Here is an 11,185-nt window from a genome sequence, read left to right on the forward strand (position 1 = left end):
CAAAAAAATGCAAATACTCGAAGAAAAGATATTTTGAAAATAAATTTTTGTAACCATCCTTCAAATCAATAAACATTAACAAACAATAACATATAGCTCTAATCACCTCAACAAAATCGTATTAGCCATGAAGATAACCGTGACATTTCATACCATGGCCAATATGAGAAAAACCAATGAAAACCTAATGCCCATACAACACAGTACTAACATTATTTTCAAAAACATATCCAAATAATAAAGAAAAATAAACTGCTTGACCCTGCCCCTTTACTCAAAACATTCACAATATGAATAAATCGATCACAAAATGATGGATGCATCACAAATATGATATTGTATTTACTAAGAGAAGAACAAGTGACCTTCATATGCAAGCCGATTACAAATATTCAACAAGTAATGAATCACAAGGGGAATAATATATTAAGTAAGCATTTCCTAACTTTAATAGCAGCTCGAAACTCATCCTGCCTCTTTTGTTTGGTATAATTTTCTTAGCAGCTATCATTTTCACTAACAGCAGAAGATGGTATAGTTAATGCATTTTCAATGGCACAATTCCAACACCAACAGGTTCGGTTAATCTTATTAAACTCATAGGTGCTAATCTCATAAGCCTAAGGATAATGGTATGGAGAGAGATGAAGAGAACTTCAATGCGGCCGCCAAAACAAGATTATAGAAGTTGTCATTATCAAGGATGTGGGGATGCAATGTGCTTACAAACAAAACTGCACTGGGGTAATAACAGGGCTTTTATGGGGTAATAATAGGGGATGTATGGGGTAATAACAAGGCCATAACCGCGGGTTGACCTTGTGCAAAACAAAGGCTGAATTGTGGACTCGAATTATGCATGACAGGAGCTGAAACATGGGCTATCATATACCATATAGCATTGACAATTCTACCTGCGACCATGACTCATTTAAGCACATAAATTACAAGCGAAATCACAGATCGATGACCATGCTTTTATAATTCTACATCTATCATTCACATGCCCAATCATAAGAACTAACCATGATTTTTACTGTGCCCTTTCTAAAATAAGTACTTAGTTGCAAGCTTTTTCATTATACTCATTGAATTCAGAGATTGCAACTGCAAAAAATAAAGGAATGCTTACAGAAACATTATCAGAAAAAGATATTTAGCATGACAGTTCACAAGATCCGACTTGATTTCCAGCAATACACACCCAATTAGCTTGCAGAGCTAGGCTTGGTTAAAGTAACCAAAATAGTAGATAACTAACCTGAAATTTCTCAAATGGGATATAAATCTCTCTTTCTCAGATCCAAGAGATTGATCTCAGCCCTCCTCCTTCTTCTACTTTCCTCGATCTCTCTCTCTCTGTGTAAGCCCAAGGGTCTACTCTCCTATCTTGTTTTGATGATTCTAAACATAATTGATTGTGTTTTTGAATACTAATCAATTTGCTTTGAAGTGTTGTGTTTAAGATAGGATTGATCATTGAAGAAACCAACACACAACATGGTCATGCTTGGAGATATCCCATACAAGAGTCAAAGGAGCTAAGTGAAGCTCACCTCATCTCTCAAGCAAGCATACACAAGATGGAAGATCAATTGAAGACCAAGACTAAAGAGAAGTTGAAAGCTACATAGGTATCATTGTACATCCTTTCTCTTTAGATTTCCAAGTCAAGGCAAAGTGTTTTCAACTTGGTTTTCAAAGAACACTTAAGAACTTAAAATGCATTAGTGAATGGTTATGTGGTGGACCAACATGTTGGGACCCTCATAAACATTCCAAAATAACCATAGGAGTTGAGTTCCAAAAGCTAAAAATCAAATTTGCAATAAAAATCAAAAAGTGCGGATTTTTAGGCTTCTCGGAACTCCGAGAATTTTTCTCGGAGCTCCGAGCTCGGAACTCCGAGAGTTCCCTCGGAACTCCGAGAAAAGGTCCAGTAGCATCTGGACACTTTCTCGGAACTCCGAGACAATTTCTCGGAACTCCGAGAAATGGTCCAGTAGAAATTTTATTTCTTCTGGCCGTTGTCTCGGAACTCCGAGAATATTTCTCGGAACTCCGAGAATTCTCGGAACTCCGAGAATGGTTCTCGGAACTCCGAGAACCTCGCGACAGACTAAAAAATAGCCGTTGGGATTCAAATTAATTGTTGGTTTTTGATATGTCCACCCCCAAACGGTCATATTCTTTGGTGTGGCTATATATACAACATGTAGAGAAGTTTTTCACTCTCTCTTGATCTTTGAAAAACATCCTTAAGCATCAAAAATATTTGCAATCCATTTTAGCTTGAGTTTTTGTTTTTCATCCCAAACTTGCCTTTCACTTGTGAATCTTTTGAGTTTGGATATAGTAGTGCTTTCACTTGCAAATCACCATCTTTGAAGAGCAATCAAGGGTCTACAAAGAGCATCAAGCTTTCAAGAAGAAGCCAAGCTATTCTCTTTCAAATCTAGTGTAGGTGGCTAGGGCATTCCCTTTTTAATTCCCTAGAGAGCAACCGCTTAGAACTCGGCGGAGAAGGAGAGTCTTTGTAAAGGTGTAAGGGCATCCTTGTTTAATATCCCTTGGATTTGTAACCGCCTCGGAGCCGGGCATCGTGGAGGTCTCCTATAGTGGAATCCCTCAAGTGCGACCTTGAGTAGAGTGGAGTAGGCCGTTGGCCGAACCACTATATATCGGTGTGTCAATTTCTCACTCTTGCATTTCCATTATTGTTTTGGTTTGGCATTTCACTTTGTTCTTTCAATTATATTTGCACTAACCAAATATTTATTTAAGTGAAGAAAAATTCCAATTAGGGTTTATAGATAATTTTCAAAAGGCCTAATATTGAGTTAAATTCAATTCACCCCCCCTCTTGAGTATTTCAATTGGTATCAGAGCCTCGTCTCTATTTTTTTTGAAAACCCTAACCGGTTTAGAGTAAAGATTCAAAAATGGCAAACTACCCTCAACATCATGAAGGTTATTCAAACACTAGGCCACCCTATTTTGATGGTACAAATTATGGTTTTTGGAAAACTAAAATGAAAATCTTTTTAACTCAAGACTATAAAATGTGGAGAGCAATTAATAATGAATATATCCTACCCACAAGAAATTTAAATGATTGGACCGAAGCCGAACAACAAGCTTCGAATTATAATGCCAAAGCCATGAATTCTCTCATTTGTGCTCTATCTCCCGGAGAATTCAATAGAGTATCAAATTTGAATTCGGCTAAGGAAATTTGGGACACTCTAGAAGTCACCCATGAAGGAACCAATCAAGTTAAAGAATCTAAAATGAACCATATTTTTCGGCAATACGAACTTTTTCAAATGACACCCGATGAAACAATTGCCGACATGTACACTAGATTCACCAACCTTGTAAATGGATTAAGGGGACTTGGAAAACAATTTTCCAATAGAGATTTAGTAACTAAAATTCTTAGGTCCCTACCTTTGTCTTGGGAATCCAAAACCTCCGCAATCACCGAAGCCAAGGACATGAACACTTTGAACCTAGATGAACTTATAGGGTCCTTGATCACACATGAAATGATTTTCAAAACAAAAGCACCCGAAATCGAAACTAAAATCGAAAAAGGAAAAGGAATTGCTTTTGCTTGTAATGTAGGTGAAAGTGAAGATGCAAAGGAAGACATCGAGGATGAAGTAGCTCTCCTAACAAGAAGGATCAAGTTCTTGCAAAGAAACATGGGAGGCATGAGAAATAGAAGGACCAATCCTCCATTCAAGAAGAAAGAAGAAGTTGGTGATGGATCTTCTCAACCCCGATGTTACGGTTGCAAGAAGCTTGGACACATTCGCCCGGATTGTCCACTCAACAATGAACCTACTTCAAACAACCGCTTCAAGAGAAGAGAAGGCAAGAAAGGAATGTCCGCCACATGGGATGAGGAGATTGAAAGCGAAGGCGAACAAAATGATGGGGAAGATTGCCTATTAGCAAGAAATGTGTGCTTCATGGCCTCAACAAATGACAACAATGAGGTAAACACTTTAAATGATGTCATTATCTTACAAGAAGTTTTAGATTCCTTACTGTGGTACCCTGATCCCGCGAGAGGGGTGTGGGGCGCGAGCCGCCGCTCTCTCTCTCTTGGTCTCTCGTATCCACGCGATTGGCGTGTGCATTTTATTATTGATTTGAATTAATCTTTCCTGTGAACTTGGGATCACTAAGGCAATCCGAATTCCACACGAAAGAGACTGACAGAGTCGCCACCTAGATGTGGGATCTAGGACCCGTAATTAACCAGAAATCTAGACTCGCTACCTGGTTACGAGAATGGAAGGTATGGGGAGTTATCCACCACATGCACCATTCTTGCCCGATAATCGGTCTTCGATTCCAAAAGCTAACTCTTTTAAATTTATTTTAAATGGCTCATTCAACTCTATGTTAATGTGCGAACTAAGTGACATGCATCCTATGATCTAATTTCAATGAGAATCCTAAATGTGTATCTTGATTTATTAATTTGTCTGGATTCAATCTAAGTGAAAGTTCTCCTAGAATTCTAATTTCATGGAAAGTCCTAAGTGATTTGATTAAGTATTTACAAGAAAATTAATATACAAAACACCACAATTTGTTGTGGTGCCGACTCGCGGGTGGTATGCCATCAGACATCCAAGCTGCCTACGTACCCAAGCCTCACTGGGATCAGAGTCGACGTAGTTCGGTGCACCTAAGCTAAGCTACTTATGCCTAACTCAACTAGGACACCGACCTAGACAGGATTGACTGTTTCAACAGTTTTAGGAGAAGTTATTTAATTCAAGTTGAGGATTTTATTATCTTAAGATTTCATCTAAGATGCTATATGATTCTCATCTAAATGCAAATGGTCCCTTAGACTAATGCAGGTTTGCCTACATCCTAGTTTACTAGGCTTGTCCTAGGGAAAGATTGGGTGACTAGTGTAACTAGACCTATGGCACGGTTGCTATACATAGCAAACGTCCGTGATGAGGCTGGACTCCTAACTCTAGGACTCCCTAAAACTTAGGACACAACACGACACGACACCATTGTTCCTAAATTGGGCTCTAAGGGTTCTTACGACGGAAACCATAATCCAATGGTTCCGAGAGACACGAGATGAATCGAGATGATGAATAGTGTGAGGGAATGGGAAAGATAGAGAAAGGTGCGACTGAACTTGGGAGTGCCAAATTGCCTACGTACCCCGTGATGGGGATCAAGCCACACGTAGTTCCACTGGCGAGGTTGCTTGGATTTTGGAAGACAGAATTGGTATTTGTATCTGGAATCGGGTTTGCATTTGAGCATTGGACTTGAGATTCAGAAACATTGATCTAGCAATGGGATTTTGGAATTGGGAATTTGCATCAAAGAATTGAGCATATAGGAATCATCAAGGGTTTGAATTTTCGGAATTCAAAGTGGGCGGGCTTATGAGATTCGGCCAAATGGATTCAGACATGCGACTCGGATTGTGTTGGGATATTACTTGGTTGGATTGGGTTAATGGTTAGGGTCAAGTGAGTCGGGTCTAAGTTAGGAGCAAACCCGAGACTAGCCATGGTCTAACTAGGAGGAAGCAGGGTACAAACCAGGGTGCGGACCAGGGTGCACCAGGGTGCGAACCAGCAGGGAACCAGGGTGCGAACCAGCAGGGAACCAGGGTGCGAACCAGCAGGGGAACCAGGGTGCAACCAGCAACGAACCTGGGTGCAACCAGGGTCTAACCAGAGTGCGAACCAGCAGGGAACCAGGGTGCGAACCAATATCGAACCAGGGTGCGAACCAGTAGGGAACCAGGGTGCAACCAGCAGGGAACCAGGGTGCAACCAGTAGGGAACCAGGGTGCAACCAGCAGGGAAGCAGGGTGCGAACCAGTAGGGAACCAGGGTGCGAACCAGTAGGGAACCAGGGTGCAACCAGCAGGGAACCAGGGTGCGAATCAGTAGGGAACCAGGGTGCAACCAGCATCGAACCTGGGTGCAACCAGCAGCGAACCTGGGTGCAACCAGGGTCTAACCAGAGGCTAACCAGGGGGAAAACAGACCCTACATGCTTCCTAACATGGTTTTTCTTTTAAAGTAAAAGATATGTATGAAAACAGACCCTACATAGAATTGAAATAAATGCCTACCTCTTTGGAAACCCACTTTGTGTTTGATTTTTCTTTGATGTTAATTCTTTGAAGATGATTCCTTGCTTGATAATGACTGCTTTTGATATATATCACCCAACGTATAAAATCACCCGATCCGGCAAGGATGGCCGAACCCTTGAAGAGATGAGGGAGAGGGATGAATTTTCTAAGAGAGGGGTTCTTTTTCTTCTCCTCTTGGATGGTGGGATGAGAGGGTATTTATAGGAGAATGGGATAGGAGGTTAGGTGAGGTTAGGTGGTTTTGGATGGTTAGGATGAGAGGATGAGGTTAGGTAAGGTTAGGTGGGGTTAGGTAAGGTTAGGTGAGGTTAGGTGAGGTTAGGTGAGGTTTGGATGGTTAGGATGAGAGGAGAGGTTAGGTGAGGTTAGGTGAGGTTTGGATGGTTAGGATGAGAGGAGAGGTTAGGTGGTTTTGGATGGTTAGACCCAGGTCAAGATCTGCCATTGATCTAACGATTTACGGAAATCGGGTCTCGGAATGGAATCAGGGTCCGGGCTATGAAGTGACCCTAGCTTATTTTGTCCCGATTGATGATCCGTAAAGTCAGATCAAGATATTAATGACCTAAAACATATAAATCAATGATAGAGGGGGTTCTCACATGGATTTAACACACTAATTTATTTGTTGATTAAAACAAAACAAAATGGGGTGTCTACAGATGCCCCTCTTTGGTAGAGATGACGTAGTCATTGAATACCAAAGTTAAAAATGACAGAACCATTTTGCGTAGCTTTAATCGACAAAGGACTCTCTAGACACAACGCACCTTAACATAATGCAAAACCTTAGATGAAACCCTAGAACTTGAATAATAAAAAAAACTCGATGCGGCGCCGTTCACAAACGGGCAATTAGAGAATGAGATATCATTTTCGAATGGATTCTGAAGGGAAAGGACAAAGATCGCTCTCAAACAGTTTTTAGAAGGAGATGAGACGCCGCTCACAAGCGGGTTCAACGAGGATAAGAAGCATTCCCAAATGGACTTGGATAATGAGGCACCGTTCACAAACGGCCTCAAGGAGGATAGAAAACCATTCACAGATGGACTCGAGAAATGAGGCACCGTTCACAAACGGGCTCAAGGAGAAGACAAGACCATTCACAAATGGACTCGAGAAATGAGGCACCGTTCACAAACGGGCTCAAGGAGAAGACAAGACCATTCACAAATGGACTCGAGAAATGAGGCACCGTTCACAAACGGGCTCAAGGAGGACGATACCATTCACAAATGGATTCGAGAAAAGAGGCACCATTCACAAACGGACTCAAGGATAAGACAAGACCATTCACAAATGGACTCGAGAAATGGGGCACCATTCACAAACGGGCTCAAGGAGAAGACGAGACCATTCACAAATGGACTCGAGAAATGAGGCACCGTTCACAAACGGGCTCAAGGAGAAGACGAGACCATTCACAAATGGATTCGAGAAATGAGGCACCGTTCACAAACGGGTTCAAGGAGAAGACGAGACCATTCACAAATGGACTCGAGAAATGAGGCACCTTTCACAAGAGGGCTCAAAGAGGACATGAGACCATTCACAAATGGACTCAGAAAATGAGACACCGTTCACAAACGGGTTCAAGGAGAAGACGAGACCATTCACCAATGGACTAGAGAAATGAGGCACCATTCACAAACGGGCTCAAGGAGGACATGAGACCATTCACAAATGGACTCAAAAAATGAGACACCGTTCACAAACGGGTTCAAGAAGAAGACGAGACCATTCACAAATGGACTCGAGAAATGAGGCGGCCCCGTTCACAAACGGGCTCGAAGAATTTAGAGATTTTTTATGAACTTGAATTTGACGTAGGATTGGATTTTTTATTTTTTATTTAATTAAGGATTTGGATTTGATAATTTTTTTTTATTTTTGGAAAATGAGGTACCGTCCGCAAATGGGCTCAAGGAGAAGATGAGACCATTCACAAATGGCCTCGAGAAAAGAGGCACCGTTCACAAACGGGCTCAAAGAGGACATGAGACCATTCACAAATGGACTCAGAGAATGAGAAACCTGTTCACAAACGGGTTCAAGGAGAAGACGAGACCATTCACAAATGGACTCGAGAAATGATGCACCTTTCACAAAAGGGCTCAAAGAGGACATGAGATTTTTCATGAACTTGAATTTGACGTAAGATTGGATTTGTTTGAATCGGGGATTGGATTTGATGAATTTTTTTTATTTTTGAGAAATGAGGTACCGTCCGCAAACGGGCTCAAGGAAAAGACGAGACCATTCACAAATGGCCTCAAGAAAAGAGGCATCGTTCACAAACGGGCTCAAAGAATTTAGAGGTTTTCATGAATTTGAATTCGACGTAGAATTGGATTTTTTTTTAATTAAGGATTTGGATTTGATAAATTTTTTTTTATTTTTGGAAAATGAGGTACCGTCCGCAAACGGGCTCAAGGAGAAGATGAGACCATTCACAAATGGCCTCGAGAAAAGAGGCACCGTTCACAAACGGGCTCAAAGAGGACATGAGACCATTCACAAATGGACTCAGAGAATGAGAAACCTGTTCACAAACGGGTTCAGGGAGAAGACGAGACCATTCACAAATGGACTCGAGAAATGAGGCACCTTTCACAAAAGGGCTCAAAGAGGACATGAGATTTTTCATGAACTTGAATTTGACGTAAGATTGGATTTGTTTGAATCAGGGATTGGATTTGATGAATTTTTATTTTTGGGAAATGAGGTACCGTCAGCAAACGGGCTCAAGGAGAAGACGAGACCATTCACAAATGGCCTCGAGAAAAGAGGCACCGTTCACAAACGGGCTCGAAGAATTTAGAGGTTTTCATGAATTTGAATTTGACGTAGAATTGGATTTGATGAATTTTGGATTTTTTTTTTTTTTTTTTTTTTTTGAACTCAATGAAATCGGGGACATTATAGATCGCGCCCAGTAAAGACAGTGGAAACCAAGACTTTGACGAATGATGAGACGACCAACCTTATGAACGAAGAACCATTAGTAACAAGGATGGATTAGGAACACTTTTATGAAACTTCAACAAGATTTTTCTCAATGAGACTGTTGGTCTTGTCTTCTGGGGATTTTGATAACTGAAACCTTGAACAAGATATTTGAGATTGGTAATTTAGAACAATGGCTCTCTCGGATATAATCATGGAAAAGTAGGATTTGCCTCTTGACAGGTGTTTAGATAAACATTTCTTGACCAGGATAGTATTTAACAAACTGGAAGGAGATTCCGAATTTTAATGGTTCGTCTTTCTGAGAAATTGGCTCAACCACCATTGCATCTGGGGCTCTTCCAAGCTTAAGGTGCCTTCCTGGGGTATGATCTTTTTACGGAAGCTGGGCTTTCTGATGTTTCTACTTCTGAACTCTTCTGAGTTGATCTTCTTTGAAATGTAGCTGTTTGACTAGATTCTCGAACCCTTTCAGGTATAATTGCAGGGAGCTGCCTAGGCCGGGCCTTCTTCACCGAGACAGTTGCATCATTTGGACACCAGGACGACGATTGACTCTTTCTAAAGAGAAAACTTAGATAAAATGCACTACTCAAAAGATTGAGCAGCTCTGAAGGAGTGAACATAGAATGAAAAAGATTGACTGACTACACTGACAGACATAGTAATACTTCTGACTTAGTTAATATTTTATTTGGTAAGTCTATCCTTTCAAGGAATGTTTTTTTTCAATTGGTGCACATGGGACTTCTTCCTTGAAACAGTAATGCCTCAAGGATTTAATTACGCCCCTTAAGATTGCTTAGCTTCAATGCCCCCAGTTTTGAGGATGTCACTTGAATTTGCTTGAACTTCAGTTGATCTTCAGTCTTGATACCGGCTGTAGCCTTCTTATACTGATTCTCTTACCGTGACCAAGTCACCTTTTTGGGGTTTTTAACTTGGCGGACCGTGCTAGCCTTAACTTTTGCCTGAATCGCCTTTCTAGGTTTTCGATTCAGCAGGCTGTCCCCTTAGCTTTTGCCTAAGCCGTCCTTTCGGGTTTTCAACTTAGCAGGGGAATGATCTTAAATTTTGCCTAAACCGCCTTTTCAGGTTTTCAGTCTAGCAGATCTTCAAACTCCGTTCTTTTTCTTATTCATCATTTTTTTTTCTTATCGTGTCTCGAGACCTAGATCATTAGTTCTGAACATCGGGAGGACTTCATAGGTAGGATAGGGCTTTACAAAGAATGGCTTAAGGCTCGACAAAGATTTCGACCGAACCTATGAACAGGTTGCCTACATATCCCCATGTAGGAATCAGGTCGTGTGTAATTCAGGGCGAATGCCCCTAGTTTGAAGATAAATTGTTTGAAGGTTAATTGATTTTTCCTTTTTTTCGTTCTTTCTGGAATGATTGACTTCTCTTCTGTTGGAACTTGTCCCTCTTCTTTTTTTCTGAAACGATTGAATTTCTTTTCTTTTTTTCTTTGAATCGTCCGAACTCGGTTTAACCGAGCTGCCTACGTACCCCAGTGTAGGGATCAGGTCTCGCGTAGTTCGGGGAAATGCCCCTGGTTTGATGGGTTTTCAAGAAAATTTTATTCAGGCTCGAAGGGTTTGCAAACCGGTATTCTTTTGACATTGGTTCTGATTTTGGGATTTATTCGGCCAAAGGGGGCCTTCCGATGTTCAGATTGGCTAGAGTCCGTCTGGTACTGATTATTTTTTTCTTTTTTGTTTTGTTTTGTTTTTTTTTTTTTTTTTTTACGGAGTTTGACGGCATTTCCAGGTAAGAGATAATGGATCTTCTTCTTCCAAGATTCTAAAGTGTGCTTTCGACTTTCATAGAGCGAAACTTGTTCTTTGACATCCTCCATCTATGGATTCGTACTCTCGATATCTGATGATCACTTTTCATTGTTTGCTCTTGAACTTTTCATCTTGAATTTGTTGGCTTTTTGCTATGAATTTGAGAACCAAGGTCATTGATTGGAAATATGAAAGTTGTTTCCTCTCTATGCCCCTTGTATAGCATATATCTTCTCACTTTCTTCATTTTCTTTGAGCTTTC

This window comes from Tasmannia lanceolata, unplaced genomic scaffold (genome assembly GCF_043159265.1).
Source record: "Tasmannia lanceolata isolate RefF3 unplaced genomic scaffold, GAP_Taslan_0.1 ptg000013l, whole genome shotgun sequence".
Taxonomy (NCBI): Eukaryota; Viridiplantae; Streptophyta; class Magnoliopsida; order Canellales; family Winteraceae; genus Tasmannia; species Tasmannia lanceolata.